This window comes from Nannospalax galili, unplaced genomic scaffold (genome assembly GCF_000622305.1).
Source record: "Nannospalax galili isolate Female #2095 unplaced genomic scaffold, S.galili_v1.0 scaffold960, whole genome shotgun sequence".
Classification (NCBI taxonomy): domain Eukaryota; kingdom Metazoa; phylum Chordata; class Mammalia; order Rodentia; family Spalacidae; genus Nannospalax; species Nannospalax galili.
Window position 1 is genome coordinate 175421 of NW_008348313.1, and position 26250 is coordinate 201670.

At 38.5% G+C, this 26250-nt stretch overlaps 1 long non-coding RNA gene across 1 annotated transcript in view; it reads left to right on the forward strand.

Moving 5' to 3' along the window:
• Positions 1 to 19379: 19379 nt before the first annotated feature.
• The window catches only part of LOC108491401, a 10575-nt gene continuing 3704 nt past the window's right edge, over positions 19380 to 26250 (forward strand). The window contains exons 1-2 of the long non-coding RNA XR_001872737.1: positions 19380 to 19875; positions 25126 to 25213. This is a non-coding gene — a long non-coding RNA (uncharacterized LOC108491401). The remainder of the gene's footprint in view (positions 19876 to 25125; positions 25214 to 26250) is intronic.

The window sequence follows — 26250 nt, forward strand, 5'->3', positions numbered from 1 at the left end:
AAATAATAAATAATTAGAAAAAAGAAACTAAAGAAGGTCTGAGTAAATAGAAAGATATCTCTACAAATGTTTCAATCAATGCCAAATTAACTGTATAAAATCCCAGTCTATGTTTTTTCATCACTGTGACCAAATGTCTAATTTCACAATTTGAAGGAAATGTTTATTTTGATCACTCTTTCATGGCAGGGAGAGTCATTTACAATGTGGGACACAAAGCAGAACAAGTGACATCCCAAGATGCATCTCTACTGACCTGCTTCCTCATTCCACAGATCCCCCTGTCAATCTGTATTCAGATATTCTGTTCATCCATGCATGAGACCATTCCTTAGATCAGAGCCTCATGCTGTAAGCCTCCAGGAAAACCCTCAGACACAGGAAGAGATTTGCTTTAGGACTTTCCTAGGAGTTCATCAGTCCAATGAAATTGCAAATGATGATTAACCATGACAGCCAATGGGAATATTTTTTGAGAAAATCAATCCATTCAGCCTAAAACTGATATGGAAATGCAAATAACCTAGAAAAATGAGGAGCACTTTGGAAGTGGGAAATAGAGTAAGTCTCTGAGATGATTCAAAAGCTACAGTGAATCTTCAGTAAACAAGACACAAGACAGTAAGATAATTACTGGAAATTATATAAACTCATAAAGAAAAGTTTATTTAACATAACGCTGAAAACTTTATAGGAAAATATCTATATAATTGAAAATACATACAAATATTTTAAAGATTTATATTTTTATGTGTAATGTTTTCCTACATGACTGTCAGCAATCAGCCACTTATAGAATTGCAAAGAAATTTACTGACTCAAAGTGTTTTAAGTGGATTGCAAATTGAAGTTTTTTTAAGTTAATCACAATTATTATCATGTAGTCCCTTATCCATCAGATCACGTGACCAAATTTATAAAATTTACAGAAAAAAATAACGAGTAATAGTACCAAAGCTCTTTTGTTTGTTGAAGTTAAAGCAGTATCTTTCACATTTGTGAAGTTTGTGTTTTTCCATGGTATTCAATATTCTTTCTTCCTTCAGGCCTACACATTTTGCCAATTTGCAATAGTTTTTAGGTAGACGTATGCTTAATTTACCAACTTGTCTCTGTATATGCTAATATTAAACTTTTGGTTGTTCTAAAACAAAAAATTTATTGACATCCATTTTAAAAAGGATCACATGGAACTGGAGAGATGGTTCAGCAGTTAACAGCACTTGCTGCTCTTAAAGAGTCCCCAAGTTCAGTTTCCAGAACTTTTGGCTCATGATCACCTGTAAATTCAGCTTTCGGGAGATTGGACATCTCCTCTGGCACCTGCACTCATTTGCACATACCCACACATAAATACATACATACATAATTTAAAATAATAAAAATAAAATCTGAAAATGGAATGGAGCACTGCACTAAAGCCAAGAGTTTCTTTTAATTCTCTTATATAAAAAATTGTGTAGTTTTAAAATAATTATGTCTTTTTTTTCTTAATTATGGGGCCAAAACCTATAGTTTAGTATGGATTGAAAACTCAAATAATTTATTTGCATGCATTGGCTGATTTCTTTCGTTCTTTTCTTTTTGAGAATGTTGTTTTTTAAAATATTTTATTTATTGTTTTTATTTTATGTGTCTGCATGTAGTGCCTGCATATAGGTAAGTGCACCCATGTCATGCAATGCACCTTGAAGTCAGAAGAGGCTCTCGGATCCCCTGGGAGTGGAGTTAAGCTGCCAGTGGGTGCTGGGATTCAAATCCGGGTCTTCTACAAGAACAGTCAGTGTTCTTAACCACTGAGAAATCTCTCCAGATCCTGATTTATTTCTTAAGTTGGAGTTTCTGTGTTTTAGCAAAAATGTTGGCAATATCTGAGCAGTACCCCATAGCCTGGGATGAAGTGCTCCTGGATCCTTTGCTCTCAGCATACCAATCCACACACCTACCTTTTTGCTAGAGATGTCACCCTGCTCCTAGGCTGAATTTCCAACTCTCACTCTCATGAGTATTTTCCCTTTAATATGAAGCATAGTGAATTAACCTATGTTTGAGTTTCTCTTTTCAATATGGACAACGAAAAGTCCAAGCACTGAACATGTATGGCCATAGCAAATCCTGAAGTTCTATGAACAAAGTAGTTTTGGTAGATTTCTTCCAAGGACAAGAAGACTAAATATAAAAATGAGCCTTTGGGGCTATTTAAGAACTTTCCTTGGAGCTGGAGAGATGGCTCAGTGGTTAAGAACACTGTCTGCTCTTGCAGAAGACAAGGGTTTGTTTCCCAGCATCCACATGGCCGCTAAAAGTAATCTGTAACTCCAGCTCCAAGGGATCCGACACTCTCTTCTGACCTCTGCAGGCATTGCATAACATGGATGCATTTACATACATGCAGGCAATACACGTACACAAAAATAAAAATAAATAAAATACTTAAAAAAGAATTTTCCTATGAGAAATATAAACTGGGGCTCAGTTGATAAAGTGCTTGTCTCACAAGCATGAAGACCTGTATTGGATCTCCAGAACCCAAGTAAAAAGACCTGAAGTGGTGAAGCAGATCTGTAATCCCAGCGCTGGGGAGGCAGATTTTATACATATGCAGCTCATTGGACAGCCAGTCCAGTGAGACGCCTTGTCTCCAAAGGAGTAGATGATTCTTCTGATGTTTACACTGGAAGGTGTCTGCTGGCCTCCACAGGTATGTGCACACGAACACATGCAAACATACACACACATACATGCAAAAAAGAAATACATAACCATTGATTAAATGCTTATCCTTACTTTCCAACTTTTGAAAGTGAAAAACTTTATTTATTTATGGGATAAAAACAAGAAAGTTTACAAAGCAAGAAAAAGGATACATGTATCAAACTATTATTATGTCAGAGAAAATAGCATTAAAATTTTTAAGAAGCAGCTCGAGAGGGGGATAGTAGGAGACAGAGGTTACCAAGGAGTAAATGGGGAAAATGGGGGCTATAACTTGGAAAGGGGGAGGAAGGGCTTTACAAGGAACCATGGTAGTAAAGGGGAAGAGGGAGCTTAAGGGGGGGGGATAATAGGAGACAAGTATTATCAATGGGAAAATGGGCAAAATGGTGGTATTTTAACTGGGGAGAGAGGAGGGAGAGTTAGCTAGGGAAAGAGAAAGGAGAGATAATCCTTAGATGATATGAAAAATCAGAAGGAAATATATTAGTTCAAACGCCAATGGAAAAATACACATAACACATACATGCACACATCTGCACATGAGTCCATGTGTATAGTTGAAGGCTGTATAACAAGAAACACAGTGCCAGACAGGAGAAATGTCCATTCAAGTTGTTGATCAAGGTAGTTCAAGAGATTCCCAAAATAACACAGACTATTGAAACAGCCCTTGATTTCCTCCCAGGACTTAAAGATCCTATTGATGAAGACAGGACATACTTTGGACACAGGACTTGGAGCAACGGAGGTGGAGCTGACCTGGAAGCTTCCTCCCCGAAGACTAACTCTCATAGTTTCAGAGGATACTGTGCAAGCTCTTAAGAAAGAAAATCAATCATTTAACCCCCAGCTTTAAAGCCTAATAACCCCAGCAATGATCAGCACAGCAAACTATCTCTGTTGATGCAATAGTGGCACTTTTATCTTGGGAGTAATCAACCGCTACCTAAGTGGATCTTAAGCCTGTTCAGTCGGAGGAAATTCATGAGTGGTACTGTAAACATAGCCAAATACACATGGCTGGAGAAATCATCCTAGACCCTTATTCTGTCATATTCCTAGACAAGTGTAATTCTTAGTGTATGCCAAATACAGATCCTTATATTTACAGACCACTCATCAAAGAAGCTTCATTTTGCAACATATGGAGACTATTACAGAGTTCCACACCTGGTCAAACACAGAGAATAAGCGTCAGTGAGATGCCCAGCCCTAAATGCCACATCTGCAATGCAACCTCTGCATCAAGGCTCATGGAACTCAGGGAAGCTTCCTCATGTAACAGAGGGCAATTAACACAGAAAGCCACAGCTGACCAAAATGTAGAGAATAAGAAACTGCAGAGTCCATGTCCCTGGATAGGACTCCTATAATAAACCCCACCCACCCATGTCTCAGGGACTTTTGCAGAAGAGAGGGCAAAAGGACTGTAACTTCCAGGTGTGATAGATGACCACAAGGAAACAGTTTTCCAGGAGGCTGAGAACTTGCTCATATGAACTTTAAGCAATGGTGACAGGAAGCACAAGAACCATGCAAACTCAAACCAGACAAAAACCTAGCATAGAACTGGGGAAATGGGCAGGAGATCCCAACCTTAGCTGAGGAACTATTGGCACTGGTCACTGTTAGGTGAAGGAGAGCTGGGCTTCTTCAAGGAATGATGCTAGATAGCCTGAATAGGTTATAGGGGATGAATTCATACCAGGGGCATCTGGGGACACAACTTGACTCAAAAGACCTTAATATATATGACAGAATACATGAAATCTAGTGGGAGGGCTATGAAGGAGTGCAGATAGGGGAAAGGATCTAAATATGGTTAAGATGTATTGTACAAACTGCACAAACTTCAATAAAAATACATATGAAAAATTTTAACATTAAAGGATGTGATTAACAAACTCCACTTCATTTGTGCTTTTGCCTTTCTTATTTTATGGAGCTTCATAATTAATGACTCATAGTACACACACTTTTAAAAATTATTCTTCATCTTAGTTTATCTTTTCCTAGTTCTTGCCAGGTATTAGAAAATGTCTGGATAATCTATTTGAAAAAAATCAAAGTTCCTAGATTTCCATTTTCAAAACTGGAGAATTTTTGCTAACTCATCAGATGGAGAAATAATTGGAGAGTAAATATCTAATAACTCTTTGTCACATTAATAATTTTAAGCATAAGATATGGCTCTTAGCCTTTCTATATTAGTCTATTAATTCTTTAATAGCTTTCTTTGGGTGATTTAAATAAAGACTGACAAAAATATTTATTTTTATTGACTAACAGTTACTGTGTGGTTCAGCAGTCTAGCATGTAAAGATAAAGATTTAAGCTCAGAACATGTGCTAGTTTTCTATTCCTCACCACAAGCCTACCAGTTCCAAACACCATAAATGCATTGTCTTATTGTTCTGCAAGTTATTATTTTAGGATACAGATGATTGATTTCTCGACACTGGGTCTTACGAAGTCAGAGCCACGACTTATGGACCAAGCTCTTATGTGGAGGTCTTAGGGGATTAGTTTGGGGACAGAACCCCCCCTTTTGCAGCTGTAGTCTGAAAGCCCCTTTTTTTCTTGCTGTCACTCCAGCTCTTAAGGTCAGGCCATTTCCTCGTTGTGTTGCACCTTCCTTCTTGAACCAGTAGCACCACAATTGTATTTTGCACTTCTGAACCCCAACTACTTCTGTCTCTGGCTAAGGGACATTCTTTTCTAGGTAAGATTATACCATCTGGGAAAATTCAGCACACTCTATTTTATGGCACAAAACCCTAACAAGTTCATTTTGGTGATGGTCATGGTGGTGGTGCTGGTGTGTTGCTGGAATTCAGGATTATGGCACCCTGGGGTAAGCACTCTTCCATTCTATGCTATCTTCAGCCCAGACTTCAATGTAGCATGCTCACATACTCAGGGATTAGGGAAAGGAAACCCTTGGGTAAAGAATGTCAGAATAGACTGCATTGTCTTACCGCAATGGAGGGGTAAAATTCATGATAGGGTAAAATATACATGCACGTGGCATAGCCCTTATTCAAAATATTTGAGACCAGAAATGTTTCAGATTTTAGGATTAATTTTGGATTTCTAAATATTCACATATTCCTACTGAGGTGTACTGTGGATGGGACCCAAACGTAAATACAGAACTCACTTGAGTTTCATATATACCTCACTCTATGCCAGGTTGAAGATAATTTCATATGATAGGTTTAGTGTCCTGGAGTTTTAACTATGACCTGTCATATGAGGTCAAGTATCGAATTTTCCATCATGTGACATTCAAAATTTCAGGTTTGATCACTGCAGAGTTTGGAAATTTATGTTGGAGATGCTCACCTGCATATACTTGTGGGAAGTTTCCACTTGGTAAAGATTTATATGTGTTCTCTAATGCTGTCTTCTTTCTCTTAGATAATATTTTCTACTGTGTGGAATACATGTACAGTTGTGAAGAATAAGTCCTTTGCCACTGGTTTATGGGTTGTGTATCCCCTGACAGTGCTTCCTCAGTTTGAATTCTATTTCTCCTCTCCAAGCAAACATTGCCTAAGGAAATCTGATCTCTTATCTGTGTGCCATCTTATCATAATACACACACACACACACACACACACACACACACGCGTCTGTGTGTGTGTGTGTATGTGTGTGTGTATGATAGCAAAGAAATAACATTCTTGAATGTTTTACAGAAACTTGCATTTACTTCCTTCCTTTTTTAGAAGAGGGTAATTTGAAAATTTAAAAACAGTTACAATTGACCAATGGGAAGAAAGTTGTAGTTAAATAGTAGTAAGTACCTGTAGAGTGATATCATATAGAGGGGGACTGGTAGCCACAATATATTGTATATTTACAAAACCTAAAGGAAAGCCTTCTGAGTTGCTTCACCATAAAGAAATGAGAAATATTTGAGTAGATGGCTGTGTGTTACCTGCTTTAAACATCATTCAACATATGCACACATTGAACATCATGTCAGCACATTAATGGGTATGCAATTTATGCTTTTATGTCAAAATGTTTTCAGTCGAAATGAATTAAATATTACAACTTTTTACCAATATCTACTGTGAGAAATATCTTTCTAATTACAAATAGGTGCAGCAAACTCATTCCCATAAGAATCTATGGTATGCTATACAACTGAAACACAAAGTTAAGAAGCAACGCTTTCTATTATATAAAGTATATTCATTTAATCTAGCAGTGTTTTATTCTTTTATTTTACTAGAAATATTTTAAATAGTTTATTGAGAATTTCATACATGCATATAAGGTGTTTAGATCAAATCCATGACCACTCTCTCCCCTCCAACTCCTCCCATATCTCCTCATCACTTCTTTCTGATAACTACATGTACTCTTTCTTCTTCTTTGATTGATTGATTTATTTTTATGGGGCTTTTGGCTACTCCAACATTCCACCCTCTGAAGAGGTAACCCTAAAATCTTTTAAAGATTAGATAAGAGCTCCCAAATATTTTTGACATTTTTGGCCTTTGGAATAGAGCATGTTGCTAAGAGGCCCAAGGACATTTTGACTTTTAGCCAAGAAACTGGCTACTTTTCTTCAGGGTCTTTTTATCCTAACTGCCTAGCCAATTCCTGCCTCCTATTCTTATCACACCATCCTCTGAAAAAGTTACCCAACTTGTCAATAGGGAATAGGGACACAGACTGCTCTGGCTTCTTCCGTGCTGAACAGGGACACAGGGTGAGGCAATTAGAGTACCCCTTCAGTGGGGCTATCTAAAAGACTCCCAAATTGCATAACTCTTATCTCTAAGGGGAGAAGAAAGTCCTTCACTGGTGAATAGGAGATGTGAAGGTAAGAGGAATTAGCATTACAAGTTCTAGACAGGGAACTGAAAAAAAGTCAGAACAGGGCAATTTTCAAATGTTCATGAGAGTCCATTGGAATTTCTTGACAGGGGCTTCCAAAAGCATCCCTCTATTGGGTTCCTCCGCATTTTTCTTTTGTCTGCCAAGGCCGAACTCTAGAGTGATGGATTTAGAATTTGCTTTCAGGTATTTTGATAGCTGTTGGAGTTAAAATCAGTGTCAGTTCCCTCTCAAAGGCTTCTAAGACAGGGGGAGAAAACAGATTTATCCATAATTTTAGAACAATAGCTGGTTGTCTCCCTTAGCTACAGGTGGGCACTACAGTATTGGAGACCAAGATTTGAAGTCTTACATCTCAGCAGCACTTTCTGGTTAGGAACAAAATCTTCAATGAGAAATAATTGCCTAAATAACTTTTTATATAGACTTAAGTCTAATGTCTGGGAAGTGTAATCCCTTGAACTCTTAAAGAAATATACTGATCACTTTACTCTTTGGTTATACTTTCCTTTTGGGTGTTTAATATCATTCAGTGGGCCCAAGTAAATCAATTTATTTTTACACTTAAGGTCATTTGAGGATCTGTTCCTCAGGGGTCACATGGGCTTGGGAGGAGCTCCTGGCTCCTTTTTTTTACCAGTTCCATCTATGTGAAGATTAGTCAAAGGTCCTGCTCGACCATGTCTGGCTTCACTTGGAAGCATGAATGAGATGTTTCCTCTGAGTTGACCCTCCTCTTTGTAGACTGGACACTGGTTCAAGTCCATCTCGTGGGGTCTCCATGTCCTCCCTGAACAAGAGGATAAGTGACTCACCACAGTTAGAGGACATTTTGAGAGATGTTCCATAGTCCCCTGGAACTTAATCGACCTTGGAGGGCAAGGGGCAAAAACTGTACTTTAAGTCCCTCTGAACACATTAGGCCTCAAACTATGTAATTTGACCCTAATTACATATGGCCTCCAGGATCTGGGGAGGCCTAAAGCATACAATTTGGGGAAGGCTAGGAAGAGAAGGCATGACCCATGCTGGGAAAGGCTTCCCAGTGTGCATAACCTTAGGTCATACATACACCTCAGCAACACCTCAGTTATCTCGGTAAGTAAGCTCAATAAATTCATTGGTTCCCCAGTAAAACTTTAATCAAACATTAGCTTGACACTAGAACCTTAAAAGGGAATAAGCACTGCTTAGCATCCCCAGGAAAAGAAGTCTCACAACAGATGGAAATTTTATTTGTTAATGCTATTATGCCTCATAATTATTTTTTAAAAAAGAAGATGAGAATGTAAAAGGTGTTAAAAGGATATTGGAATGGAGATATTTTCCAAAATAGAAAAAATGAGAAAGCCTAAGCAAGTGATGAAAGTCTGTGTAGGTTTGTTATGATATATAAAGAATGAGACAAAAATAATATACACATAATCTTAAATTTTCTATGGCCATAGTTTAGTCAACTAGTTTAAGGAACAAAATATATATCTCATCAAGGTTTATCTGAGAATATTTGTTTTTTTCCCAAGCCTTATCTACATAGCACGTGATAATTAAAAGTACCAGACTGGTGCAACTAACCTTATTGGATGTTTATCAGCCATAGTTTACTAAAAATATTGATAGGAGAAACTAAACTGATTTGATAACCAGCCAACAGGTAGCCTTCATTTTGCACAAAGTAACCTTTCTCAGGAGATTGCAGGTCTGGGTCTATTTTCTGCGTTATTCCCGAGAGGACTTCTCAGTTGTTTCCTTTGTTTGGGCTTTTCCTCTCAAACCTGGTGAAGTCTTCTCTCCTGTTGTGAACTGATCGTCCAATAAGCCTCCCTTTCCCTAGTAAAGAAATACAGGTTTTCTTACTCTGTTTTGCTAATCAGACAAATGTGAAGTTTTTTCTTTTATAAAGAGCTTCAGGAGTGTTTCATTCCAAATGGTAATAGGTGATAATACAGTAAATTGTGCCATGCTTTCTATCATAAAGCGCATTATTCTTACACTTAAAGTACCTAAATTTTCCTTTCAACCAGCTTTCAATGCATCAATAATCCATTTTAAATAGACCAGCTTTTCTCAGACTCTCCCACCTGACTTGTACTACAAGGATCCAATTTTTATATGAACCAGAAACCTATTCTTGTCTAATTTACTTATGAAATGAATTTCACTAAGCAGGGAATTAACCAGAAGCAAGTTCAATTATTCAGAATCCAGAAGATGGAACAGTTGTTTGAAAAATGAGAGAGAAACAAACAAGGGAAGCAAATTTCCCTGTACCAAATTCAACAATACTTCAAAGAAGGTTCAGATAGAGTCCAGAGAAATGGGCCATTTATAAAAACCACTAACTGCAGGCTGGAGAGTTGGTTTAGTGGTTAAGAACACTGACTGTTCTTGCAAAGACCCAGGTTCAAATCCCAGCACCCACATGGCAGCTAACAACTGTCCATAACTCCAGTTCCAGGGGATCTGACAGCCTCTTCTGTCCTCCATGGGCATTGCACGACACGGGTGCACTTACCTACATGCAGGTAATACATGCATACACATAAAATAAAAATAATAAATATTAAAAAAAAAAACACTAACTGCACAACACAAGCCTGACAAACCAAGTTCCATCTATGGAACCTACTTGAAAATCCAGAAGCGGTAGGTGCGTCTGTAATCCCTGCACTTCTGTTTTGAGATGAGGGGCAGAGACAGAAAGCCCCAAGTACACAGAACAGAAGAAACAAAAGAGATCTGGCTTCGGCAAGGGAGAAAGTGTGAACAAACTCACAAAAGCTGTCTCCTGACCTCCATACACATGCTATGGTATGTGTGCATCCTTAATCTCTGTCAGAGAGATAGATGAGAGAGAGAGAGAGAGTGAGAGAGAGAGACAGAGACAGAGACAGAGACAGAGACAGAGACAGAAAGGAAGATCCTACATTAGATCTACATAATATTTAAGTAGATAAAAGTTGTCATTTTAAACTTTCCAAAATAATTGGAAAATAGAAACTATGCAATAACCATGTGTTGTATAATGGAATGTCATCATTGTTATGGGAGTAACCAACCCTATTTTCTGATTTTCTGATCATCTTCCAGATGAGGATGCTTCATTACTGGTGCTGTGTGTTCACATGAAAGGGAGAGGGGAGATATGATGCAGATATCCCTTTTAGGGCTGAGAACAGCACAGTCTAGTTCTATGCAGGTTGATAAGTTGTGAGTGTATATTAATCTCCATCTATGGTTAAAAAAAGGTTCTTTGATGAAGTATGAAGGTATGAGGATGAGAGTTTCAGGGCAAGTTTACTACTATGCCCATTCAGCAGAATCAGTCATTGATTCTCCCCTAAGGCCTACAACATACCCAGCTAGTTCTTCCTCAGTTTAACAGTAACAAGCATAAGTTCTGTGTTGGCAAACAAATTCAAATCCAATCAGAAAATAGGGTTGGTTACTCCCATAGCAATTATGACATTCCATTTATACAACACATGGTTATTGCACAGTATCTACTTTTCAATTATTTTGGAAAGTTTAAAATGACAACTTTTATTTGCTTAAATATTATGTAGATCTAATTAACAGCTTTGTGTGAAAATTCTATTATGTAAAGCCTGATTTTATGATGTGGTCTGAATTGTGTTGTGGTAATTGTGTTTACTTTGATCAAATTACGTACAGAAATTATGAAAATTGAGAAGGACATTTGGTGGACTATAACACATATTTTGCCTCTGCAGACACCTGGTATACAGTCTTAAATCAGGGAGAGTTTTTCAAGTTTGGGTTTCATACGTTGCCAAAGTCCACCTTGCTTGGGTTTATGCTGGTATCCAGTAGCCTATGAACACCTCTTAGCACATCAATAAAAGCTTGAGCATTTACTAGGAAAGTACTCCTTTTACACTCTACTTAGGCTTGGAAAGCAAATCCAAGCTTCCTGAGGCCGACAGCTCTCTGTTAGGCACTCTCCTGACACAATTTGGTGCCACAACTTAGTGGGAAAGATGCTAGGACAAGTGTCCAGTTGCCAGAGTCCTGGCTGCTGCTCTTTTTTCTTTAAAAAAAATTATTTATTATTTTTATTTTATGTGTATGAGTGTACTGCCTGCATGTAAGTAAGTGCACCCATGTCAAGCAATGCCTCGGAGGTCAGAAGAGTTTCGGATTCCCCTGGAACTGGCGTTAAGGACCATTTGTAGCTGCCATGTGGATGCCCAGCTTCGAACCCAGGTCCTCTGCAAGAGCAGTCAGTGCTCTTAACCACTGAGCCATCTCTCCAGCCCCATAGCTGCTGCTCTTTAAATCAGCAGAACACAGTACAAAAGTGGTCAGCACAGCACAGGCACTTCTCTGTCTCTGTATTTCTTATTTCTTCTGCTCTTGTCTGCAATTTCTTTTCTGTCTTGTCATTTTTCCAATCAGTCTAATAATTTAAAAAAAATCTTTTTGGGTGTGTATGATGGGTAATGAGTGTGTGGTGTGTGTGTGTTCCTGTATGTGCATGCAGGGGCCCTCATGCCATGGTACACACTGTGGAGGACAGAGGACAACCTTGAATGTGGATCTTTATCTTAATCCTGTGTGAAACAGGGTCTCTTACTGTCGGGTGCTTCTCTCAGCTCGCTGGTCTGTGAGCTTCTGGACACTCTCCTGCCTCTGCTTCTCATCTCACTGTATGAGCACTGGGATTATGGACACACTTCCATCTTGCTGACCTTAACATGGGCTCTGGGGATCTAAATTCTGGTCCTTGGGCTTTCATAGAAAGCAGTGTAGCCACTGAGCCATCTACCCAGTTGTGAGCCTGAACATTGGTTTAAATTCTGTAGGTGCTAGCCACTTAAGCATTGCTATGTACATTAAAATGAACCCGTTTCCAGTTGTCAAATAAATTTTGTTATAAATTTTAAAAATAATCTAAACATTTTTACTTTTGAAACAATTTGAATTATATTTAAGCAAAAACTCTACAGAGTAAGAATTTACAGAACTTTCCAATTGTCATACCTTTTAGATATTTTAACACTTACAGAAAGAATTTAACTTTTATTTCTTGGTAAAATTTTATATTACATTGGTTTATTTGTGTGTACTTGTGTGTGTGTGCCTGTGTGTGTACATTTGTGGGTGTGCACATACCAAGGTGTACATGTGGAGGTCAGAAGACAGCTTGAGGAAGTCAGTTCTCTCCTTCCACCATGTGGGTCCTGGGGATAGAACTCCAGCTGTCAGGCTGAGAGACAAGGACCTTCACCAATGAGACATCTCCCTGGACCTGCTCTTTCTTTTTAATTTTGACATTTGGAGAAAATTTTTCATGTTTGAACTTGAGACATTCTTCATCAAAGGTTAAAAACTTAAAATTTTACAGAGATCCCTTCTTTTCAATGTCAATATATTGATTGCCACTTTTTTATTATTTTTATTTTATGTGTATGCATGTATTGCCTGCATGTGTAAGTGCACCTGTGTTGCGCAATGCCCATGGAGGACAGAAGAGGCTGTCAGACAGTTGTTAGCTGCCATGTGGGTGCTGGGATTTGAACCCGGGTCTTCTGCAAGAACAGCCAGTGTTCTTAGCCACTGAGCCATCTCCCCAGATTCAATTGCCACATTTTAAATTTATCACTGAAATAATTCTCCAAAGAGAGGTGGGGAAGATTAATCTGCCAGTGACATATGCCAGTCACTCAGAAGTGTTTTTCATGGTTGTGGTTTTCAAGACTTTCAAATAATTTTTGTGCAGCTTTGCTAGAGCTGCACATATTATAGTCGACATATAACTAACAGGAGTAATTTTATCTTTAAGATGCTAATTGTAACAAGCATCTTTCAATAACTCATGAAAACAAAATACGTCAGGCCAAGCTATGACAGTGCAATATAATTTAAAAGTCTGATCCATCCCCTTTGATGAAATGGCTGTCAAAGTTGATTTTAGTATAGAGCACGTAAGAATCAGGCTACCTAAATTAAAATTATGTAATTGAGAAACATTTAATAATTTCATTCTTTTAAAGTTACAGAAAGCTTTTCTCTTGTTATAATTATTTTCCCTGCTTATAACAATATGCTATCATTTCATTAATATTATTTATATGTCAAGAGTCCAAGACGTTTTGTGATTATGATGCAAACATAATTATTACAGCCCAAAGATTTCTTTCTGGTTTTAGTTTTTTATTCTTACTTATTTATATTTTTGGCAGTACTAGGAATTGAATCCAGGGTCTCATTCATGGAAGGCAAACACCTTACCACTGAGCTATATCCCAGACTTGTTTTCATAGTTTTGTAGTTTGAGAGAGGGTTTTATTAAATTATGAACAGTGGCTTTGCACTCACTCTATAGTCCAGGCAGTCTTTTCCTCTTCCTTCTGACATAGATACAATTTTTTTTTCTTTTGTATCTCATTTTGAAAACTCTACATAGAGAAAAGTTCAACCTACATTTTTTCTATAATTGGAGGAAATACCTTCTACTTATAATCTCTAACGAAGCAGAAATATCTCAGGGACTGTATATCTTAAATTATGCATCTCCCTGTCATACCTGGAAGCAGGCAGATCACGGTGTCTGTTTGATAGATTATGGTGATCCCTTCTTCAGCCAACAGTCTTTCTAGATAAGGTACTGGTATCTCTGAACATGAACAGGGCTTGAAAAGTAAGATCATTGCCTGAGATTTGGCATTTTAACTGTGTTGTTTCCAAGCATGATCTTCCTGAAAACACCTGTAATACTATCTGTATTGTATAACTCGTAAGCTAGTCATACATTAATTCCATGACTATTTTTATGAATATTGTGAATTTCTAAGTGATTTTATGCCCAATAGGCATAAAAACTCTTCTATAACAGCACATTTTCTTCATCAGATTCAGCACTTGATAAAAACATCAGTAATCTATACAGATATTAGCTAGATAATTTGGTTATTTCAAATATCACTAAGATTTGATATGAGATCTGTGTTTCATTCAAATTTCCCCCAATTACTAAGAGTATCTGTTACAGGGTACCCTAGCTTGCTTGCTACTTTTAACTACTTGCAAAATACGGATAGGGATTATTTCTTGGTCATAAAAAAAAATCAAATGATATTGGGCTTGCTTAACAGAGCATAGGGTGGGGGTTCATTTACAAAAGAGTAGGTTCCCCCCCCCGCCACTTATCACTGCGCTGGAAAGTCCACAATCAAAAATAGGTCTTGTGACTTCCTGACAGCTTCACAAATGGCGAGAGAGGTGCCATATGGCATTCTCAGCGTGTATATCCTTAGCCCCTCCCCTACATGCAGCTAAAATCAACTTATTGGGTGGAAGGGGTGACTGATTCGCCTCTCAACTCGTTAAGGAGCATGAAAAGGAGGAGTGACTATAACTTGTCAGCATAGTGGTTGGAGGACACTTCCAGGTAACACTCCACTGCTTCCTCCAGGTCTTACATTCTTTCTGCCAACGTCTTCTACAAAAGTCCCTGAGCTTGAAGGGGGTGATAGGTGTGGAATGATCTTCCACCCATTGTGGCAAGGCACAGAACTGTCTGATCTCTGTATCATCTGTTTTCCAAGGGCTATTGGCCCATTTCAGTGGGATTCCAACTACTATAAAGATTTGCTGCTAGGATCCACAAACGAGGGAGAACATTATCATTTCATTAGTGTGTCGTGCACCAAATAATGTTTAAAATTGATGTCATATCCATCCAGAAGTTTCACAGAAAATAAAAATTTGAACACAATAGAATTCGTTCAGTGACAGCACAAGAAAACAATGGAGGCAAATATTGGAATGATTCATCTAAAAACCAACAAATATGTAATGACCAACAGCCATTCCAGGCAGAAGAACCAAGCAGGCCTCCCCGGGAGCCTCCTGAGAGCTAGTACGCTCTGCATCTTCCATTGGAGAGTGTAGACTCCGTGATGGTGTGGGACTGCACTGCCATTGCTTCCAGTTCACATGGTTTATTAGAAGACCCTTGGCAAAGCAGCTGAGTGCTCCTTCAGTCAATATTATTATGTATTATTGCCTCATGCTTCAATGATAAATTCAAAATATAAATTTTTAACCTAAAATTAAGCCATTTTTACACAAATGCATGCTCACATTTCTGAGGGTATTTTTCTGGTTTTTGAGACTCATTGTATTTCCTGAAAAGTTGAAGTGGTGTTTAAGGAAACTATCTTGTTTGTGCAAGAATGTATTATAGCTTTTGTTTGCTACAGAAGTAATACTTTTGCACTTTAAGGTCAACTTGAGAATAGCAGAACAGATTTTCAATAAAATGTCACTTGATGGGTTATTTCCTAACAAGAAGTAAGCGCTTTATCAGATAACACATTTAAAGCACACTGAAAAATAATTTACCCTGTATATGTTATGCCAGTTATCCTATAGTGAGATGTATGCTGTAAAATGCAAATTAATTTTCCTATGGGATTTCTAGTTCTTTTTGGAAACAATTCAATTTGAATTTATTTTGACATGTCATTTATTCATTTTGCCTTAGCAATACTAAATATTCTAAGTGTCCTTCAAAGTTATGACATTTACTGAAAGAGAGACAGAGACAGAGAGACAGAGACAGAGAGAGAGAGAGAGAGAGAGAGAGAGAGAGAGAGAGAGAGGAATATAAAGCCAGTCTTTGTCTAGGAAAAATACAAATGAAACTCTGAAGTCTCTTTCTCTCCAGATCGTGGCCAGTTGTGGCCTTCTATGTGCATCACACAGTTGCACTAGGAAGCTTCACTTGTGAGAGTTGAGGGACACAGTGTATGTTCTAGATACGACTCCTATATTCAACCTCATCTACCCATGGCTCAGGAACCAGTAGAAAAGGGGGCAGAATGATAGTAAGAGCCAGAGTTTCTCCATGAACATAAGAAAACAGAGCCTTTCAGGCCTCTGGGAGCTTGCTCATAAGAACTTGCAGCAATGGTGACAGCATGTACAAGACCCATGCCAACCCTATCAGACAAAAACCCAGCATAGAAGTGGGGAAATGAGCAGCAGTCTTCAATCTTAGCCAAGGTACTATTGGCAACTGATTACTCAGGGGTGAGGAATAGTTGAACTTCTTTAAGGGAGTGACTCTAGGTTAGACTGACTCTAGTGCATAAACTTGTACTGAGGTGTCGGGAGCCATAGGCCCCTACCCCAGGAAATAGCAAGACCTGACTCCTGGCAAATCTGTTTTTCAGACATCAAGGCTGGCCTTGTTTGAGATTAACCAGATGACTATACTTGAAAGCCTCATGAAAACATGTTATTCTAACTCGGGCACTTACCGCTTGAGAGACTCCCTCATTTCTCATGTAATTGCCTAAGAAACTTTTGCTTTACTTTGTAATCATACAAGTGTACCTCTTAATTGATTTATAACTTGCTATATAGAATTGTGGTGTTACTATGGAATTTACTCTGTGATCAATTGGTGTGGTGTAATTGTGATATTCATTCTGTTAATTGAATTGCTCTACTTCAATGGAATTTTCCCTGCCAACTTCCCCCTCTCCTCCCTATAAAAACTTTGTGTGAATGTTCATTAAATGAGACTTGATCAGAAAGCCTGTCTTGTCTCCATTCTTCGCATCCCTTGTCCCTTTCCGTCCCCTCTCCTCCCTCCAGAAACCCACGTTGAGGAATATAAAGCCAGTCTTTGTCTAGGAAAAATACAAATGAAACTCTGAAGTCTCTTTCTCTCCAGATCGTGGCCAGTTGTGGCCTTCTATGTGCATCACACAGTTGCACTAGGAAGCTTCACTTGTGAGAGTTGAGGGACACAGTGTATGTTCTAGATACGACTCCTATATTCAACCTCATCTACCCATGGCTCAGGAACCAGTAGAAAAGGGGGCAGAATGATAGTAAGAGCCAGAGTTTCTCCATGAACATAAGAAAACAGAGCCTTTCAGGCCTCTGGGAGCTTGCTCATAAGAACTTGCAGCAATGGTGACAGCATGTACAAGACCCATGCCAACCCTATCAGACAAAAACCCAGCATAGAAGTGGGGAAATGAGCAGCAGTCTTCAATCTTAGCCAAGGTACTATTGGCAACTGATTACTCAGGGGTGAGGAATAGTTGAACTTCTTTAAGGGAGTGACTCTAGGTTAGACTGACTCTAGTGCATAAACTTGTACTGAGGTGTCGGGAGCCATAGGCCCCTACCCCAGGAAATAGCAAGACCTGACTCCTGGCAAATCTGTTTTTCAGACATCAAGGCTGGCCTTGTTTGAGATTAACCAGATGACTATACTTGAAAGCCTCATGAAAACATGTTATTCTAACTCGGGCACTTACCGCTTGAGAGACTCCCTCATTTCTCATGTAATTGCTAAGAAACTTTGGTATTACTCTGTAATCATACAAGTGTAACCTCTTAATTGATTTATAACTTGCTATATAGAATTGTGGTGTTCCTATGGAATTTACCCTGTGATCAATTGGTGTGGTGTTATTGTGATAATCTTTCTGTTAATTGAATTGCTCTATTTCAATGGATTTGTCCCTGCCAACTTCCCCCTCTCCTCACTATAAAAACTTTGTGTAGATGTTCATTAAATGAGACTTGATCAGAAAGCCTGTCTTGTCTCCATTCTTCGCATCTCCTGTCCCTTTCCATTCCCTCTCCTCCCTCCAGATACCCATGTTGACTGTCCTGCGGGTCGGGACACTGAGGGACAGCTGGGCACAAAAGCTTGACCAGGAGGCTGGAGAGGTGGCTCAGCAGTTAAGAGCACTGACTGCTTTTGCAGAGGACCCAGGTTCAATTCCCAGCATCCACATGGCAGCTACCAACTGTCCTTAACTCCAGTTCCAGGGGAATTCAAAGGCCTCTTCTGACATTCGTGGCATTGCACAACACAGGTGCACTCACGTACATGCAGGCAATACACTCATACACATAAAATAAAAATAATAAAGAAAATATTTTTTAAAAGCTTGACCAGAAAGAACTTAATATATATGGTAGAATGCATGAAATCTGGTGTGTATGGGGGCTATGGGAGGGTATGAATGAGGGAGGGGCTCTAAATATGATTAAGATGTATGAAATGCACAGAAATTCAATAAAAATATACACTGAGAATGAAAATGGAAAGATAATGGAAATATAACAAGAATGCTCTTAATGTTATATGAATTGATGTGCGATGTGTACCTTCTATTCTATCTACAGGTGATCTCTACAGAGTTAACAGATTCTGCACTCACATGAAATTACATAGACAACAAATTATATGCATATTTTATATCTATATCTATCTAGATGAATATAGATAAATATTCCTGATATAAATAGTTGTGATGTTGTGACTCAGATGTTCTTCTGATAAGCCCTGGCCCCGCCTCCTTCCTAGGCTTCACTGGAGGAGTCCAGCACATTAAGGGGCAGGTCTAAGGACAGCCGTGAATTGTCACTGGGAAAGAAGGGTGGAGAATAGCCACCACAATTTAAGAGAGTGGTGAGATGGAGAATTAACAGTGGCCATATTGGAAGGGAGAGAGCCAAGTGTGCACCAGTACAGAGTTGAGACCAGGGAAATGTGTGGCTGCTGGGGCGAACAACAGAGGCATCCTGCAGGACACTCACAGACCGTGGGGTGAGACCACATGCCCATGGAGTGTGGGTGAAAGCTAATGGAGACTGTGGGCGGGGCTTGAATGATGCATGAGTCATGAAAAGCTGTCTCTTTGTAAGTTGCTCCCTCCCTGTCGTATAAACCATGTGAAACCCAAGATAAAAATGTGTTATGCCAGTTTTGTCCATCCGCAGTAGGATCACGAGACCTGAGTGAGTGAGGGCAGATCAAACAGAGTGGGAAAGGGAAAATTTAGTGGAACAGATGTTTAGTGTTTGTTGTCAGCTTGACTAGAATTTATATGAACTGAGAGATACACTTTTGAGTGTGAGAATATTTTCCTGCAAGGACTGAGTGGGAAATATCTTCTCAGATGTGTAAGAAGGCTTGAGGGAAAAGCATTGTTTCTGCCTGCCTGCCTTTGTTCCTTGCTGGTGAGTGCTCGTCCTCCTCCTCCTTCTCCTCCTCCTCCTCCTGCGTCTCCTCTTCCTCCTCCTCCTCCTTCTTCTGATATCCTTCATCGGCTGTGGAACCCAGCTTCTTTGGCCTTCCAATATGGACTAAAGACCAGTGGCTCTCCTGGATTCCTCCAGCTTGAGACTGAAACTGCTGAGAAACCCAGTATTGTGGGCTAAGCAGCAATCAGCTCCTCAACTTCTTCCGAATGCAGGTGGCTATTGTTCAACTACCCAGGCTGCGTCACGTAAGACAATCTAGTAAGTTCCTTCTGAAATATATCCTCATTGTACTGGTTCTTTTACACTAGAGAACTCAAATCATTTTCCCCCAATTTTTTTTTGTATTTAGTTGTTTTTCTGAAGTTCTCTAAATTAGTATAGTATATACCGTATCATATCATATAGTATCATATGGTAAAACTTTCAAAATCTAAAAAGTTCTATTTTCACACAGCATTGTTTTCTGTTATCATAGCATCTTTAAATTCATATAAAGATAAATACATGAGTATATGATGCTGTTCAATGTATTCATTTTCATATGTAGTTTCTCAGTATTAAACCACATAGGAAATGGAAAAACCATTGAGAGATAAATTTAAAGGGAAAAATAGAAAATGCAGTTACTGTGGGCTTATTGATTTTATTGTAGAAGAGCATAGAAAAGCAGCAGATTAGCATACTCTGTCAATATACACAGGTGACTCCTGATGCCATCTTTTGTACAATGTTGATTCTCCTGCTTCTTTTCCCCATTTTAGTTTATTTAGTGCTGTCAAAATTCAAAACTTTCTTGTTTTGTTTGTTTGTTTTGAGAAAGGGTCTCATTATGCAGCCCTGGCTGGCCTAGAACTCACCATGTAGAATCAGGCTAATCTGGAACTCACAGAGTTCTGCCAACCTCTTCCTCCTGAGTGCTGGGGTTAAAGGCATTTACCACCATGCCCAGGAATACTTTCTTATTGTGTGTTCTTTGCTGTTCCAAGGAGTTGGTTACTGATTGAATATTAAGAGAATGTTTAGAAAGTAATAAAAATGCATATAATTTGTGTACATTCAGTCTTGGAGGCTTCTTTAACTCATTTTACAGTATATGGTATGATCAGTGTAGTCAATTATTTTGAGGGTCTTTACTATAAATAATTTATCTCTCTGTTCTTTGCCACAAAGAGTTTTCTCATAAATCCAGACTGAAAGACCATAGCAGAATTAGCTTATTAACAAAAAAAAATTAAGAATTGAATAGTCAAGTGTCCATTTAAACTTGGGAATTAGAACATTTGACCTTACTGAGCATGAAAATAAAGAAAGATGAATCAGTTGTTATCAGTGGCCTTTACTTTGTGTTATATTAGATATTTTCAACACTTAATATCTACAAGTTCAAATATTAACAATATTTTATATATGTTCAAGTAAACAAATTATTTTTGATGTAGAAGTGAAACATTAAATTTCTCTTCTTCCATTTGGTAGCACAAATTCTGCTATTTTCCTTTTTGATGATAACTTTTAGGAATGCTTTCTTTCATATTTGATAGGTAAAAAGTTGGCAGAGAATGAGCGGATGGAGGATGAGGCACCAAGGCAGAGATAAAACCCCATCAAAATAGGGTTTATTAGCAAAGGAACACATGGGACAGGTTCCCTTCCAGGCAGGGAAAATGTCTGCCTGGGTCTTGAGCTGGGGTCTTTTAAAAAGGGAGGCTTCTGCTTCCTGCAGAAGGTGGGAAGATGTATATTTTTTTAAGTTGTGGGGGGAGTGGGAGAGTGGAACTGTTAAAACCTGTCCTCTTTAGAGATCAAAGGGGAAGCCTGCTGTGTTGGCCAAACAGTGGAGAAAAATCTGCTTCTCTTGACTTCAAAGACCAAGGTGCTTATCAGCTAGGTTCCCTTTTCTCAGGAGCTTGAGAAGTCCTTGGGATCCTGTTGGTGAGGGGGCAGGGCTATCTGAACCTTAACAATATTTCTTAACTGAAAGCTCTGTTTATTACCCTTGAGAATAATACTGACAAATTATCACAATGAAAAAGTTCTTTTCAACTTACAGACACTTTAGAAACAGAAATACTATTTAAATTCATATACTTGGGTGGGGGCTGCTGGAGAGATGGCTCAGAAGTTACTAGCACTGACTGCTCTGGCAGAGAACTCAGGTTCAAATCCCATCACCCACATGGCAGCTAACAACTCTCCATAACTTCAGTTCCAGGGAATCCAAGGCCCTCTTCCGACCTCCACAGACATTGCATGACACAAGTGCATTCACATGCATTCAGGCAATACATATACACATAAAATAAAAATAATAAATAAAATATTAAAAAATATATAAATTCATATACTTGGAGTTGATACCATTTTTAATTTAGAATAATTTAAAATGCAAGTCTTTGAAGAAGTTTTCACAGAAATGCACAGTTCTATTCACTTTTCTATTATTACAAATTTTTTCCTTGATAGCATTATTTGAAATAAGAAATTCAACCATAATGACCAGCAGAGCACACTCCCTCTACTGGTGCAGTAGTGGCACTGATATCTGGGGATGTAATCAATTGGACTTGAAGCCTTCTCAGTGGGAATGAAATCATCAGTGGCACTGTAAACAGACAAATACACATGACTGGAGAGGTCATAGATCCTAGAGTAAACCCTGTCTCTATCTCCAGGCAAATAAAATTCCTTACCATATGCTAAATATGGATCCTTATATTTACAGGCATGTACACTGTACACCACTCATCAAAGAAGCTTCTTTTTGCAACAGATGGAGGCTACTGAAAAATCCTACAATGGTCAGACACAGAGAATATACATTTGCGAGATGTCCACTATTAGGTGACATATCTACAGTTGACCCTTTACACCTAAAGCTCATGGTACATAGCGGAACAGGGGGTAGAAAGAAAACTAGTGCATCCCTCAACTCCTACCAGTAAAGCCTCCTTACAAAACACAGTGTAATACAAAAGGTTACAACTGACAAACTTTTAAAGAATAAGAGACTGCAGAACATGTGTCCCTAGATAAAACTTCTATATCAAACCTCTACCACCCATGGCTCAGGGACCATTGTGGAAGAGGTGGCAGAAAGATTGCAAAAGCCTGGGTTGGTCCAAGGACAGGGAAACAGGGGCTTTCGGGCCACCAGAAGCTTGCACGTTTGAACTTATGGCAATGGAGGCATTGCACACAGGATCTATGCCAACTCAATTAGGCAAGGGCCCACAGTGTAGTGAGGGAAAAGGGTGATGGGTTGGCTCTAGGTTGTGAACTACTGGAGACTGATCACTACTGGGTGAGGGAGACTAGGCTTAAAGAGACTGACTAGACTCTAGGGGATGAATTTATACTGAAGGACATCTGAGTACAAATGCTTGACTGGATAAGACTGTTAAAGTCTGGGATCCACAAATGTCCCAAACAGACAGACAGGAGAGTCTGGAGAAAGAAAGAAAGATTTATTACAGCTGAGCTACACGACCAGACTACACTCTTTCCTAGAGGGTCCAAGTACAGCACCCAACCTAAGCACTCTGGCTCTTTTTATATTGATCATGTTGCTAGGCAAGCAAGCAGAATACAGAAGCCAATCATTGAGCATTAAGCTTGAGCAAACATTATCAAGAAAATACATAAGAAAATACAATTTTCCATCCAAACCCCCCACCTTCACGGAACTAGCCTCCTCCTCTTTCATAAACTGACTTTATCAACCTTATTGTTATTCTACTTTGTGTTTACCAGTCACAAAGTTCCCTCTAGGCGGGGTTTGTTGTATAACAATTGTATCTTAGGAAACTCTAAATGTTGTGGGATACTTTTTGTGCAGAGAAACTATAACCAGGAGTGAAAAGTTTAAGTTCCCAAGCTTACAAGTGGAGAGTCCCCTTAATAATTTCTATTCTATTAAGCAACAATTACAATTTTGCAGAAGCAAGCCAAGCATAATCTACAGAAGCCATAATTCAGCAGTTAGCAGGAGCACTCTAGGGCAGTCTGACCCGTTCCCAAGACAACCAGGGTCCAGCTAGCATGTGTTTCCAAACCCTGGGCTAACTGCCTGATAATTTCAGAAACTAGAGTCAGCCTACACTTTAACATGGCATAGCTATGGTCAAGAAGGTGCCCTATTACAGGACTTGTATAGCAGAACACAAGGGGTCTTGTGGGCTGCATGGAAGGGGAGGGGGTCTAAATTTGATTAATAACTCTTGTATGAAATGTACAAACGCTCACTAAAAATGAATTTAACTCAAAAAAAAAAAAGAAAATCTTTAAGATGCCAAAATTAATGATACTGGGTAAGGCTCTGCAACTAAACACTTTATAGCTCTTAAACTATCAAATTCAATAAGTATAGTTTTTAATGCACTGCCTTTAATTGACTCAAGCATTCCTGTCAACAATCGCTACTTTGTGGCTTTCTTGGTAAAACACAACTAAGAAATTTGATGCTTTTTACTTCCTCTACAATAAAACTTACAACAAATTTATTTGATTACTTTTCCAAGTAAAGGATACAGAGCTTTGTCTGATTTAAAGAAATTTTGAAAAAATTCATATAATCATAGAACACCAAAGTTGCATCATGTTTTAGTCATTACTTTAACTTTTAAATTCAAGCATACAATTTACACAAAATAATCTCATTGAAAAATTAAGTACTTCATCTTACACAAAACAGAGAGCTGCAAATTCCATTACATTAAAAGCCACACCCACACATGCAATGTTTTTTATGTTGTTAATTCAGGAACTGAAAGATACATAATCTTAAAAATTACTAACCTCGTACTGCGTTCCCTTTCAGATATTGAATTTCTTCTCATAATATGTAAAATTCTAGAATAAAAACTTACTCTATAATTTTCTTTTTGGGGTACAAAAACATAAGCTTTACAGAAGATTATCTTAAGCTAAACAATGTGATCAGTTTTGATGGGTATTATTTTAATTGTGGTGATTCTGTGACTTGCTTTTACAGATGAGATACTTAAAATTTCAGGAAATAATTTTTCCTGTCATACTTAAACTATGCCAATTCAGTGCAAACTGAGGCTTCATTGTGTCACATAGAGTTGCTTTCTTCCCTCTGCTGAATTAAATCAGTGATCACGCTCTTTGTGTGTATCCTCAAATAGGAATGATTTCTTCTCTAGTGCCTATATTCCAGGAAATAATTTGAGTTTAATATTTTTGTCAATTCCTGATGAAGAAAGACTAAAAACAATAGCATCATAGATTTAACTTTCTAGGCGTCTTGTCTTTCCTGCCAATTAATGCTAGTCCAAAGCTAAAAAGTTTTTCAAATACTGTTAGCTTTTTTGTAAAATAGTTTAAAACATTGCGGAATTCAATTTTTCTCTTCATGTTCTTCTTCTCTATTCATCATTACTAACTGCTTCTAAGACAATGATTGCCTTAGAAACTTTAGCTCCTGTGTGGCCCTCTGCCCAATTTAATATACTCTAATATGTAACATATATATTTTTTTTTCTATAGATTGTGCCTCCAAATGTCCTTTATTGTGGGTCCATCCACTGGAGCCTGGTTAACATACAATCACTTCATTGAAAGAGAATCCCAGCAGGTATCAATCGTCAAATTTTCTTTAGGTTGAGTTAGGATTTATTATCCACTTCCTCGTGTGTATACTGAGATTTTGTCTTGCGTGAGGCTGCATGGAACTTGGGTATGCTGTCACCATTACTTTGAGTTTGTATGAGTATCTGACCAGCTGTCTGGACAGCTATTTGCATGTGGTCATCTACCACTTCTAGCTCTTATAATCTTTCCATCTCCTCTTCTACAATGATCCCTGGACCTTGGGAGTCAAAAGATTGATATCAATATCTTATTTATTGATAAGCACTCTGCAGCCTCTTGTTCTCTGTACATTGACTAGTTGTGAGTTTCTATGTTAATCATGACCTACTGCATAAGAAACTTTTCTGGTGATAGATGAGAGATGCATTAATGCATGGGTATAGCAATAACTCTTTAGGAGTCAGTTTAACACTATAACTATTTAGTAGAAAACTAGTATTAGTCTCTCCTATGTGCCCTGTGACCTCTGAGGCTCCGAAGTCAGCATCAGCTTGATTTCTCCTTGTGTGCTCAGTACCTCAGGTATCTACAGTCTTCACTAATAAGATCTTACCATAAAGTTCTGGTGGATAACCAAGAGTAAGGACAATGATCAGTAGTGTTTGAATGTCTATGGGACCCTGGACAATAGCTTCAAGAGAGAGAAAGAAAGCCTATTCCTGACACTGGGGTTTTATTTTGTTTATCTGTGGAGTCTGGTGGGGGCAATGCTCCCCTGTTATAAAGTAACTGCCTTTTATCTCTTTTTACAATGTATATGTATATACTTTAAGCCACTTCTATAATATAGGTTTCCATGTGACTTTTTTTCAAAGGCCTTTACTATTATCTTTCTCTCTCCTACTCCCTCCTCTGCCCTGCCCTCCCATTCTGCACACCATTTAACCCTTCCTACTCTAATGTTCCTCTTTCCCATTCCATATCACTGCATTCTACCTGCCTCCCAGGAAGCTGCACCCTTACTCCATGGCCATTTACTAGTTTCCTGACTTCCCTGGATTTTCTAATTGAAATATATAT